Here is an 11,489-nt window from a genome sequence, read left to right as displayed (position 1 = left end):
CCGCGGTGGCCGCACCGGGCGTCGCCATTGCCGGCTGCGCAGAGTGGATTGGGGTCGGTGTTGAGTGAGGGGCATTTTCCTTCTGGAAGGTAAGGGCCCGGAGGAGGCTAGTGGTTGGTGCGGTTGTAAGAGTGTGCCGGCGGGTGAAGGGTTGCGAAGGCGGCGCATTTGTAGCCTGCATGGTGAGTGTTCGTGTTGGGGTCGGGGTTGGGGGTCGGTGACGGGGAGAAGGTGAGGGAATAGGGTTAGTGTTGGGGTCGGGGACGGGCAAAGGGTTAGGGTAAGGTTAAAGGGTAGGGTTAGGGTTAGGGTTAGAGTTAGGGCGAGTGTTAGGGTTAGGGTTACGTTTAAGTGCAGGGTTTAGAGCGTGTGTTAGGGCCAGGGTTAGGGTTCGGCGAAGGGTAAGGTAGGCAAAGTGCAGAAGGTGAAATGGTTAACCAGTTAGCAGGCAGGGCAGCCGGCCGGCAATGAGAGCGGCCCGCCCGGTGATAAGGGTGCAGTTAGGTGGCGACCAGCCCAGCAGCTCCAGGGGCTAAGTACGGGTGGGTAAACGGTTAACCAGTTAGCAGGCAGGGCAGCCGGCCGGTAATTAGAGCCGACCTCCCGGCCATACGGGTGCAGTTAGGTGCCGACCAGCCCAGCAGCTCCAGGGGCTAAGTACGTGTGGGTAAATGGTTAACCAGTTAGCAGGCAGGGCAGCCGGCCGGTAATTGGAGCCGCCCGCCCGGCCATCGGGCTGCAGTTAGGTGCCGACCAGCCCAGCAGCTCCAGGGGCGAAGTGCATGTGGGTAAATGATTAACCAGTTAGCAGGCAGGGCAACCGGCCGGTAATTATAGCCGACCTCCCGGCCATACGGGTGCAGTTAGGTGCCGAACAGCCCAGCAGCTCCAGGGGCTAAGTACATGTGGGTAAATGGTTAACCAGTTAGCAGGCAGGGAAGCCGGCCGGTAATTGAGGCCGCCCGCCGGGCCATAGGGCTGCAGTTAGGTGCCGACCAGCCCAGCAGCTCCTGGGGCTACGTACATGTGGGTAAATGGTTAACCAGTTAGCAGGCAGGGCAGCCGGCCGGTAATTGGAGCCGCCCGCCCGGCCATAGGGCTGCAGTTAGGTGCCGACCAGCCCAGCGGCTCCAGGGGCGAAGTGCATGTGGGTAAATGATTAACCAGTTAGCAGGCAGGGCAACCGGCCGGTAATTAGAGCCGACCTCCCGGCCATACGGGTGCAGTTAGGTGCCGACCAGCCCAGCAGCTCCAGGGGCTAAGTACGTGTGGGTAAATGGTTAACCAGTGAGCAGGCAGGGCAGCCGGCCGGTAATTGGAGTCGACTGCCCGGCCATAGGGCTGCAGTTAGGTGCCGACCGGCCCAGCGGCTCCAGGGGCGAAGTGCATGTGGGTAAATGATTAACCAGTTAGCAGGCAGGGCAACCGGCCGGTAATTAGAGCCGACCTCCCGGCCATACGGGTGCAGTTAGGTGCCGACCAGCCCAGCAGCTCCAGGGGCTAAGTACGTGCGGGTAAATGGTTAACCAGTTAGCAGGCAGGGCAGCCGGCCGGTAATTGAGGCCGCCCGCCCGGCCATAGGGCTGCAGTTAGGTGCCGACCAGCCCAGCAGCTCCTGGGGCTAAGTACATGTGGGTAAAGGATTAACCAGTTAGCAGGCAGGGCAGCCGGCCGGTAATTGGAGCCGCCCGCCCGCTCATCAGGGTGCAGTTAGGTGCAGAACAGCCCAGCAGCTCCAGGGGCTAAGTACATGTGGGTAAATGGTGAACCAGTTAGCAGGCAGGGCAGCCGGCCGGTAAATAGAGCCACCCGCCCGGTGATAAGGGTGCAGTTAGGTGCCGACAGGCCCAGCAGCTCCAGGGGCTAAGTACATGTGGGTAAATGGTTAACCAGTCAGCAGGCAGAGCAGCCGGCCGGCAATTAGAGCCGCCCGCCCGCTAATCAGGGTGCAGATAGGTGCAGAACAGCCCATCATTTTCCAGGGGCTAAGTACATTTGGGTAAATGGTTAACCAGTTAGCAGGCAGGGCAGCCGGCCGGCCGGTAATTAGAGCCGCCCGCCCGGTGATAAGGGTGCAGTTAGGTGCCGGCCAGCCCAGCAGCTCCAGGGGCTAAGTACATGTGGGTAAATGGTGAACCAGTTAGCAGGCAGGGCAGCCGGCCGGCCGGTAATTAGAGCCGCCCGCCCGGTGATAAGGGTGCAGTTAGGTGCCGGCCAGCCCAGCAGCTCCAGGGGCTAAGTACATGCGGGTAAATGGTTAACCAGTTAGCAGGCAGGGCAGCCGGCCGGCAATTAGAGCCGCCCGCCCGCTAATCAGGGTGCAGTTCGGTGCAGAACAGCCCATCAGCTCCAGGGGCTAAGTACATGTGGGTAAATGGTTAACCAGTTAGCAGGCAGGGCAGCCGGCCGGTAATTGAGGCCGCCCGCCCGGCCATAGGGCTGCAGTTAGGTGCCGACCAGCCCAGCAGCTCCTGGGGCTAAGTACATGTGGGTAAAGGATTAACCAGTTAGCAGGCAGGGCAGCCGGCCGGTAATTGGAGCCGCCCGCCCGCTCATCAGGGTGCAGTTAGGTGCAGAACAGCCCATCAGCTCCAGGGGCTAAGTACATGTGGGTAAATGGTTAACCAGTTAGCAGGCAGGGCAGCCGGCCGGTAATTGAGGCCGCCCGCCCGCTAATAAGGGTGCAGTTATGTGCAGGACAGCCCATCAGTTTCCAGGGGCTAAGTACATGTGGGTAAATGGTTAACCAGTTAGCAGGCAGCGCAGCCGGCCGGTAATTACAGCCGGCCGCCTGTCCGCCCACTAATCAGGGTGCAGTTAGGTGCAGGACAGCCCGTCAGTTTCCAGGGGCTAAGTACATGTGGGTAAATGGTTAACCAGTCAGCAAGGCAGGGCAGCCGGCCGGCCGGTAATTAGAGCCGGCCGCCTGTCCGCCCGCTAATAAGGGTGCAGTTAGGTGCAGGACAGCCCATCAGCTTCCAGGGGCTAAGTACATGTGGGTAAATGGTTAACCAGTTAGCAGGCAGGGCAGCCGGCCGGCCGGTAATTAGAGCCGGCCGCCTGTCCGCCCGCTATTAAGGGTGCAGTTAGGTGCAGAACAGCCCCTCTGTTTCCAGGGGCTAAGTACATGTGGGTCAATGGTTAACCAGTTAGCAGGCAGAGCAGCCGGCCGGCAATTAGAGCCGCCCGCCCGCTAATCAGGGTGCAGTTAGGTGCAGAACAGCCCATCAGTATCCAGGGGCTAAGTACATGTGGGTAAATGGTTAACCAGTTAGCAGGCAGGGCAGCCGGCCGGTAATTAGAGCCGACCTCCCGGCCATACGGGTGCAGTTAGGTGCCGACCAGCCCAGCAGCTCCAGGGGCTAAGTACGTGTGGGTAAATGGTTAACCAGTTAGCAGGCAGGGCAGCCGGCCGGTAATTGAGGCCGCCCGCCCGGCCATAGGGCTGCAGTTAGGTGCCGACCAGCCCAGCAGCTCCTGGGGCTAAGTACATGTGGGTAAAGGATTAACCAGTTAGCAGGCAGGGCAGCCGGCCGGTAATTGGAGCCGCCCGCCCGCTCATCAGGGTGCAGTTAGGTGCAGAACAGCCCATCAGTTTCCAGGGGCTAAGTACATGTGGGTAAATGGTTAACCAGTTAGCAGGCAGAGCAGCCGGCCGGCAATTAGAGCCGCCCGCCCGCTAATCAGGGTGCAGTTAGGTGCAGAACAGCCCATCAGTTTCCAGGGGCTAAGTACATGTGGGTAAATGGTTAACCAGTTAGCAGGCAGGGCAGCCGGCCGGCCGGTAATTAGAGCCGACCTCCCGGCCATTACGGGTGCAGTTAGGTGCCGACCAGCCCAGCAGCTCCAGGGGCTAAGTACATGTGGGTAAATGATTAACCAGTTAGCAGGCAGGGCAGCCGGCCGGTAATTAGAGCCGACCTCCCGGCCATAGGGCTGCAGTTAGGTGCCGACCAGCCCAGCAGCTCCAGGGGCTAAGTACATGTGGGTAAATGATTAACCAGTTAGCAGGCAGGGCAGCCGGCCGGTAATTAGAGCCGACCTCCCGGCCATAGGGCTGCAGTTAGGTGCCGACCAGCCCAGCAGCTCCAGGGGCTAAGTACATGTGGGTAAATGATGAACCAGTTAGCAGGCAGGGCAGCCGGCCGCTAATTACAGCCGCCCTCCCGCTAATAAGGGTGCAGTTAGGTGCAGAACAGCCCATCAGTTTCCAGGGGCTAAGTACATGTGGGTCAATGGTTAACCAGTAAGCAGGCAGAGCAGCCGGCCGGCAATTACAGCCGCCCGCCCGCTAATCAGGGTGCAGTTAGGTGCAGAACAGCCCATCAGCTTCCAGGGGCTAAGTACATGTGGGTAAATGGTGAACCAGTTAGCAGGCAGGGCAGCCGGCCGGCCGGTAATTAGAGCCGGCCGCCTGTCCGCCCGCTAATAAGGGTGCAGTTAGGTGCAGAACAGCCCCTCAGTTTCCAGGGGCTAAGTACATGTGGGTCAATGGTTAACCAGTTAGCAGGCAGAGCAGCCGGCCGGCAATTAGAGCCGCCCGCCCGCTAATCAGGGTGCAGTTAGGTGCAGAACAGCCCATCAGTATCCAGGGGCTAAGTACATGTGGGTAAAGGGTTTACCAGTTAGCAGGCAGGGCAGCCGGCCGGCCGGCAATTAGTGCCGACCTCCCGGCAACAAGGGTGCAGTTAGGGCGCCGACCAGCCCAGCAGCTCCAGGGGCTAAGTATATGTGAGTAAATGGTTGACCAGTTAAGCAGGCATAGCAGCCGGCCGGTAAGCGGAGCGTCCCGCCCCGTAATACGGGTGCAGTTAGCTGCAGAACACACCGGCAGGTCCAGGGACGAAGTACTTGGACGGGGAAACGGTTAACCAGTTAACAGGCAGGGCAGCCGTACGGGCAGTAGAGCCGCCCGCCCCGTAATACGGGTGCAGTTCGCGGCAGACCAGCCCCGCAGCTCAAAAGTCTAAGTGGAGAACGGGGAACCGGTTGACCGGTGAGCCGAAGCATGCCAGCAGGCAGGGAAGGTGCAAAAAGGGCCGATAAGACCGAACCGGCACGAGTAACAGGCTGCCGGGGGCGGGTTCCCAGCAAACCAGGTGAGGGGGCGTGGCCGGAGGCCGCGCAGCAGAGCCGCCCGCCCGTGAGTACGGTTAGAGGCAGCAGCGGGCTTCCCCAGCAGGGCAGAAGCCGAAGTGCAGGGAGCGAAATGGTTAACCAGCGAGCAGGCAGCATTCCGGCAGGGCTGGAGGGCGAAAAACGGCGTAAAATAACGGACCGGCAGGAGGAAATGGCTGCCGGGGGGCGGACCCAGAGCCCTCACGTGAGGGGGCGGTTCGGGAGGCAGAGCCGCGCATGCGCGGTTGGAAAACGCGTCACGTCGGAGCAGGGTGAAATCATTAACCAGTCGGCCGCTTCGACGTCGGCTGGCCGGGCCGAGGAGGGTCGGACCGGGGAAAGGTTCCCGGTTTCGTGTCCGTCGGGTGGTCCCGAGTGCGGCAGGAAAAAATCCGGAGTCCTGGGAGCCTTTTTTAAAAAAGAACCGGTCCGGGATGGGGTCGGATTTGGAAGCGTTTGCGGGGCCTAGGTGCCTCTTCGTCGGCATGACTACCGGACGGTCACCCGCCGATCGGCATTTGCGATTTGTTGGCTGGGGAGGTTGGCGGGGTACCTGCAGAATAGTAGGAGGTGGCAAATCGAGAATCGGTCGACATCGCCAAGTGCCTTCTCGAGCCTCCAGGTCTGCAGGGACCGACCCAGGCTGCCCCCAAACCGACCGCGAGGCCGTGCCGGGCGGCCATTTTTGGCCATTTTCGGCATTTTTCGCGTCTTTCGGTAGGTCACGGAAAGCGGCGGCCTGAAGCCCGGGCGTGCCCGGGGAAGGCTCCCCTTCGCCCGCGGGACCGGATTTGCCCCGGAAACGTCCCGAAGCCGGCCGGGAAGGCGGTTTCGAGGGCGAAGCACCTCCGATTGCCTTCGCAAGGCCGGGGAAAGTGGCCCCTGGGCCCGGGAGAGCAAAATCCGTGCGAGGACGGAAGCCCATGAGGTCAGATCCGAGGCTCTTAGCCGGCGCCCGGTGGGGGTATTCCCGCAAAGAGCAGCGAGTGCGCCCGGCGACGGGTCAAGTTGCAATTTCTGGCATGCCACGCCTGGAGCTGGTTCATGAGTTCCCCTCGGAAGTCCCGATGAGGAAAGGGCAAAATGGCGTTTTGCGGGCTTTGGGGCCTCTTCGTCGGTAGGACTACCGCCCGACCTTACGGTTGGAATTGTCGGCAGGGGAGGTTGGCGGGGTACCTGCAGAATAGTAGGAGGTGGCAAATCGAGAATCGGTCGACATCGCCAAACGCCTTCTCGAGCCTCCAGGTCTGCAGGGACCGACCCAGGCTGCCGCCAAACCGACCGACAGGCCCTGCCGGCGGCCATTTTTGGCCATTTTCGGCATTTTTCGCCTCTTTCGGCCGGGATGGAAAAGCGGCGGCCTGAAGCCCGGGCCTGCCCGGGGAGGCCTCCTAATCGCCCGGGGCGACCGGATTTGCCCCGGTGAGAGCACCGGAAACGTCCCGAAGCCGGCCGGGAAGGCGGCCAAGGGCGAAGGACCTCGGATTGCATTGGCAGGCCGTGCAAAGTGGCCTCCGGGCCCGCGAGACAATGCAGGGTGCCCTCGGTGTGCCCCTGAGAAATGGTTAACCAAACGAAGGACAATGCGCCTCGGATAGCATTGGCAGGCCGTGCAAAGAGGCCCCCGGGCCCGCGAGACGTTACAGGTTGCCCTCGGTGTGCCCCTGAGAAATGGTTAACCAATTGGACTTAGTCTCTGGCGGAGAGGCAAAGTGTTTTCACGAGAAATGGTTAACCAATTGGACTTAGTCTCTGGCAGAGAGGCAAAGTGTTTTCACGAGAAATGGTTAACCAATTGGACTTAGTCTCTGAACGGCAGGCAAACTGTGCCCCTGAGAAATGGTTAACCAATTGGACTTAGTCTCTGGCAGAGAGGCAAAGTGTTTTCTCGAGAAATAATTAACCAATGAGGCCAATGGACCTCGGGTTGCATTGGCAGGCCGGGCAATGTGGCTCTTGGGCCCGCGAGAGCAAAATCCGTGCACAGACGGAAGTCCATGAGGTCAGATCCGAGGCCTTTACCCGGCACCCGGTGGGGGTATTCCCGCAGAGAGTAGCGAATCTGCCCGGCGACGGGTCAAGTTGCAATTTCTGGCATGCCACTCCTGGAGCTGGTTCATGAGTTCCCCTCGGAAGTCCCGATGAGGAAAGGGCAAAATGGCGTTTTGCGGGCTTTTAGGGCCTCCTGGACGGTAGGACTACCGCCCGACCTTACGGTTGGAATTGTTGGCAGGGGAGGTTGGCGGGGTACCTGCAGAATAGTAGGAGGTGGCAAATCGAGAATCGGTCGACATCGCCAAAAACCTTCTCGAGCCTCCAGGTCTGCAGGGACCGACCCAGGCTGCCGCCAAACCGACCGACAGGCCCTGCCGGCGGCCATTTTTGGCCATTTTCGGCATTTTTCGCCTCTTTCGGCCGGGATGGAAAAGCGGCGGCCTGAAGCCCGGGCCTGCCCGGGGAGGCCTCATAATCGCCCGGGGGACCGGATTTGCCCCGGTGAGAGCCCCCGAAACGTCCCGAAGCCGGCCTGGAAGGCGGCCAAGGGCGAAGGACCTCGGATTGCATTGGCAGGCCGTGCAAAGTGGCCTCCGGGCCCGCGAGACAATGCAGGGTGCCCTCGGTGTGCCCCTGAGAAATGGTTAACCAAACGAAGGACAGTGCGCCTCGGATTGCATTGGCAGGCCGTGCAAAGGGGCCCCCGGGCCCGCGAGACGTTACAGGTTGCCCTCGGTGTGCCCCTGAGAAATGGTTAACCAATTGGACTTAGTCTCTGGCAGAGAGACAAAGTGTTTTCACGAGAAATGGTTAACCAATTGGACTTAGTCTCTGGCAGAGAGGCAAAGTGTTTTCAAGAGAAATGGTTAACCAATTGGACTTAGTCTCTGGCAGAGAGGCAAAGTGTTTTCAAGAGAAATGGTTAACCAATTGGACTTAGTCTCTGGCAGAGAGGCAAAGTGTTTTCCAGAGAAATGGTTAACCAATTGGACTTAGTCTCTGGCGGAGAGACAAAGTGTTTTCAAGAGAAATGGATAACCAATTGGACTTAGTCTCTGGCAGAGAGGCAAAGTGTTTTCAAGAGAAATGGTTAACCAATTGGACTTGGTCTCTGGCGGAGAGACAAAGTGTTTTCAAGAGAAATGGTTAACCAATTGGACTTAGTCTCTGGCAGAGAGGCAAAGTGTTTTCACGAGAAATGGTTAACCAATTGGACTTAGTCTCTGGCAGAGAGGCAAAGTGTTTTCAAGAGAAATGGTTAACCAATTGGACTTAGTCTCTGGCGGAGAGACAAAGTGTTTTCAAGAGAAATGGTTAACCAATTGGACTTCGTCTCTGGCAGAGAGGCAAAGTGTTTTCAAGAGAAATGGTTAACCAATTGGACTTGGTCTCTGAACGGCAGGCAAATTGTGGCCTTGAGAAATGATTAACCAATTGGACTTAGTCTCTGGCGGAGAGGCAAAGTGTTTTCCAGAGAAATGGATAACCAATTGGACTTAGTCTCTGGCAGAGAGGCAAAGTGTTTTCACGAGAAATGGTTAACCAATTGGACTTAGTCTCTGGCAGAGAGGCAAAGTGTTTTCAAGAGAAATGGTTAACCAATTGGACTTTGTCTCTGGCAGAGAGGCAAAGTGTTTTCAAGAGAAATGGTTAACCAATTGGACTTCGTCTCTGAACGGCAGGCAAATTGTGGCCTTGAGAAATGATTAACCAATTGGACTTAGTCTCTGGCGGAGAGGCAAAGTGTTTTCTCGAGAAATAATTAACCAATGAGGCCAATGGACCTCGGGTTGCATTGGCAGGCCGGGCAATGAGGCTCTTGGGCCCGCGAGAGCAAAATCCGTGCACAGACGGAAGTCCATGAGGTCAGATCCGAGGCCTTTACCCGGCACCCGGTGGGGGTATTCCCGCAGAGAGTAGCGAATCTGCCCGGCGACGGGTCAAGTTGCAATTTCTGGCATGCCACTCATGGAGCTGGTTAATGAGTTCCCCGCGGAAGTCCCGATGAGGAAAGGGCAAAATGGCGTTTTGCGGGCTTTGGGGCCTCTTCGTCGGTAGGACTACCGCCCGACCTTACGGTTGGAATTGTTGGCAGGGGAGGTTGGCGGGGTACCTGCAGAATAGTAGGAGGTGGCAAATCGAGAATCGGTCGACATCGCCAAAAACCTTCTCGAGCCTCCAGGTCTGCAGGGACCGACCCAGGCTGCCGCCAAACCGACCGAGAGGCCCTGCCGGCGGCCATTTTTGGCCATTTTCGGCATTTTTCGCCTCTTTCGGCCGGGATGGAAAAGCGGCGGCCTGAAGCCCGGGCCTGCCCGGGGAGGCCTCCTAATCGCCCGGGGCGACCGGATTTGCCCCGGTGAGAGCACCGGAAACGTCCCGAAGCCGGCCGGGAAGGCGGCCAAGGGCGAAGGACCTCGGATTGCATTGGCAGGCCGTGCAAAGTGGCCTCCGGGCCCGCGAGACAATGCAGGGTGCCCTCGGTGTGCCCCTGAGAAATGGTTAACCAAACGAAGGACAATGCGCCTCGGATAGCATTGGCAGGCCGTGCAAAGAGGCCCCCGGGCCCGCGAGACGTTACAGGTTGCCCTCGGTGTGCCCCTGAGAAATGGTTAACCAATTGGACTTAGTCTCTGGCGGAGAGGCAAAGTGTTTTCACGAGAAATGGTTAACCAATTGGACTTAGTCTCTGGCAGAGAGGCAAAGTGTTTTCACGAGAAATGGTTAACCAATTGGACTTAGTCTCTGAACGGCAGGCAAACTGTGCCCCTGAGAAATGGTTAACCAATTGGACTTAGTCTCTGGCAGAGAGGCAAAGTGTTTTCTCGAGAAATAATTAACCAATGAGGCCAATGGACCTCGGGTTGCATTGGCAGGCCGGGCAATGTGGCTCTTGGGCCCGCGAGAGCAAAATCCGTGCACAGACGGAAGTCCATGAGGTCAGATCCGAGGCCTTTACCCGGCACCCGGTGGGGGTATTCCCGCAGAGAGTAGCGAATCTGCCCGGCGACGGGTCAAGTTGCAATTTCTGGCATGCCACTCCTGGAGCTGGTTCATGAGTTCCCCTCGGAAGTCCCGATGAGGAAAGGGCAAAATGGCGTTTTGCGGGCTTTTAGGGCCTCCTGGACGGTAGGACTACCGCCCGACCTTACGGTTGGAATTGTTGGCAGGGGAGGTTGGCGGGGTACCTGCAGAATAGTAGGAGGTGGCAAATCGAGAATCGGTCGACATCGCCAAAAACCTTCTCGAGCCTCCAGGTCTGCAGGGACCGACCCAGGCTGCCGCCAAACCGACCGACAGGCCCTGCCGGCGGCCATTTTTGGCCATTTTCGGCATTTTTCGCCTCTTTCGGCCGGGATGGAAAAGCGGCGGCCTGAAGCCCGGGCCTGCCCGGGGAGGCCTCATAATCGCCCGGGGGACCGGATTTGCCCCGGTGAGAGCCCCCGAAACGTCCCGAAGCCGGCCTGGAAGGCGGCCAAGGGCGAAGGACCTCGGATTGCATTGGCAGGCCGTGCAAAGTGGCCTCCGGGCCCGCGAGACAATGCAGGGTGCCCTCGGTGTGCCCCTGAGAAATGGTTAACCAAACGAAGGACAGTGCGCCTCGGATTGCATTGGCAGGCCGTGCAAAGGGGCCCCCGGGCCCGCGAGACGTTACAGGTTGCCCTCGGTGTGCCCCTGAGAAATGGTTAACCAATTGGACTTAGTCTCTGGCAGAGAGACAAAGTGTTTTCACGAGAAATGGTTAACCAATTGGACTTAGTCTCTGGCAGAGAGGCAAAGTGTTTTCAAGAGAAATGGTTAACCAATTGGACTTAGTCTCTGGCAGAGAGGCAAAGTGTTTTCAAGAGAAATGGTTAACCAATTGGACTTAGTCTCTGGCAGAGAGGCAAAGTGTTTTCCAGAGAAATGGTTAACCAATTGGACTTAGTCTCTGGCGGAGAGACAAAGTGTTTTCAAGAGAAATGGATAACCAATTGGACTTAGTCTCTGGCAGAGAGGCAAAGTGTTTTCAAGAGAAATGGTTAACCAATTGGACTTGGTCTCTGGCGGAGAGACAAAGTGTTTTCAAGAGAAATGGTTAACCAATTGGACTTAGTCTCTGGCAGAGAGGCAAAGTGTTTTCAAGAGAAATGGTTAACCAATTGGACTTAGTCTCTGGCGGAGAGACAAAGTGTTTTCAAGAGAAATGAATAACCAATTGGACTTAGTCTCTGGCAGAGAGGCAAAGTGTTTTCACGAGAAATGGTTAACCAATTGGACTTAGTCTCTGGCAGAGAGGCAAAGTGTTTTCAAGAGAAATGGTTAACCAATTGGACTTAGTCTCTGGCGGAGAGACAAAGTGTTTTCAAGAGAAATGGTTAACCAATTGGACTTCG

The sequence above is a fragment of the Cetorhinus maximus genome, unplaced genomic scaffold (genome assembly GCF_964194155.1).
Source record: "Cetorhinus maximus unplaced genomic scaffold, sCetMax3.hap1.1 HAP1_SCAFFOLD_3261, whole genome shotgun sequence".
In the NCBI taxonomy this organism is placed as follows: domain Eukaryota; kingdom Metazoa; phylum Chordata; class Chondrichthyes; order Lamniformes; family Cetorhinidae; genus Cetorhinus; species Cetorhinus maximus.
The sequence above is the reverse complement of the archived record's forward strand: the minus strand, read 5'-3'. Positions refer to the sequence as shown.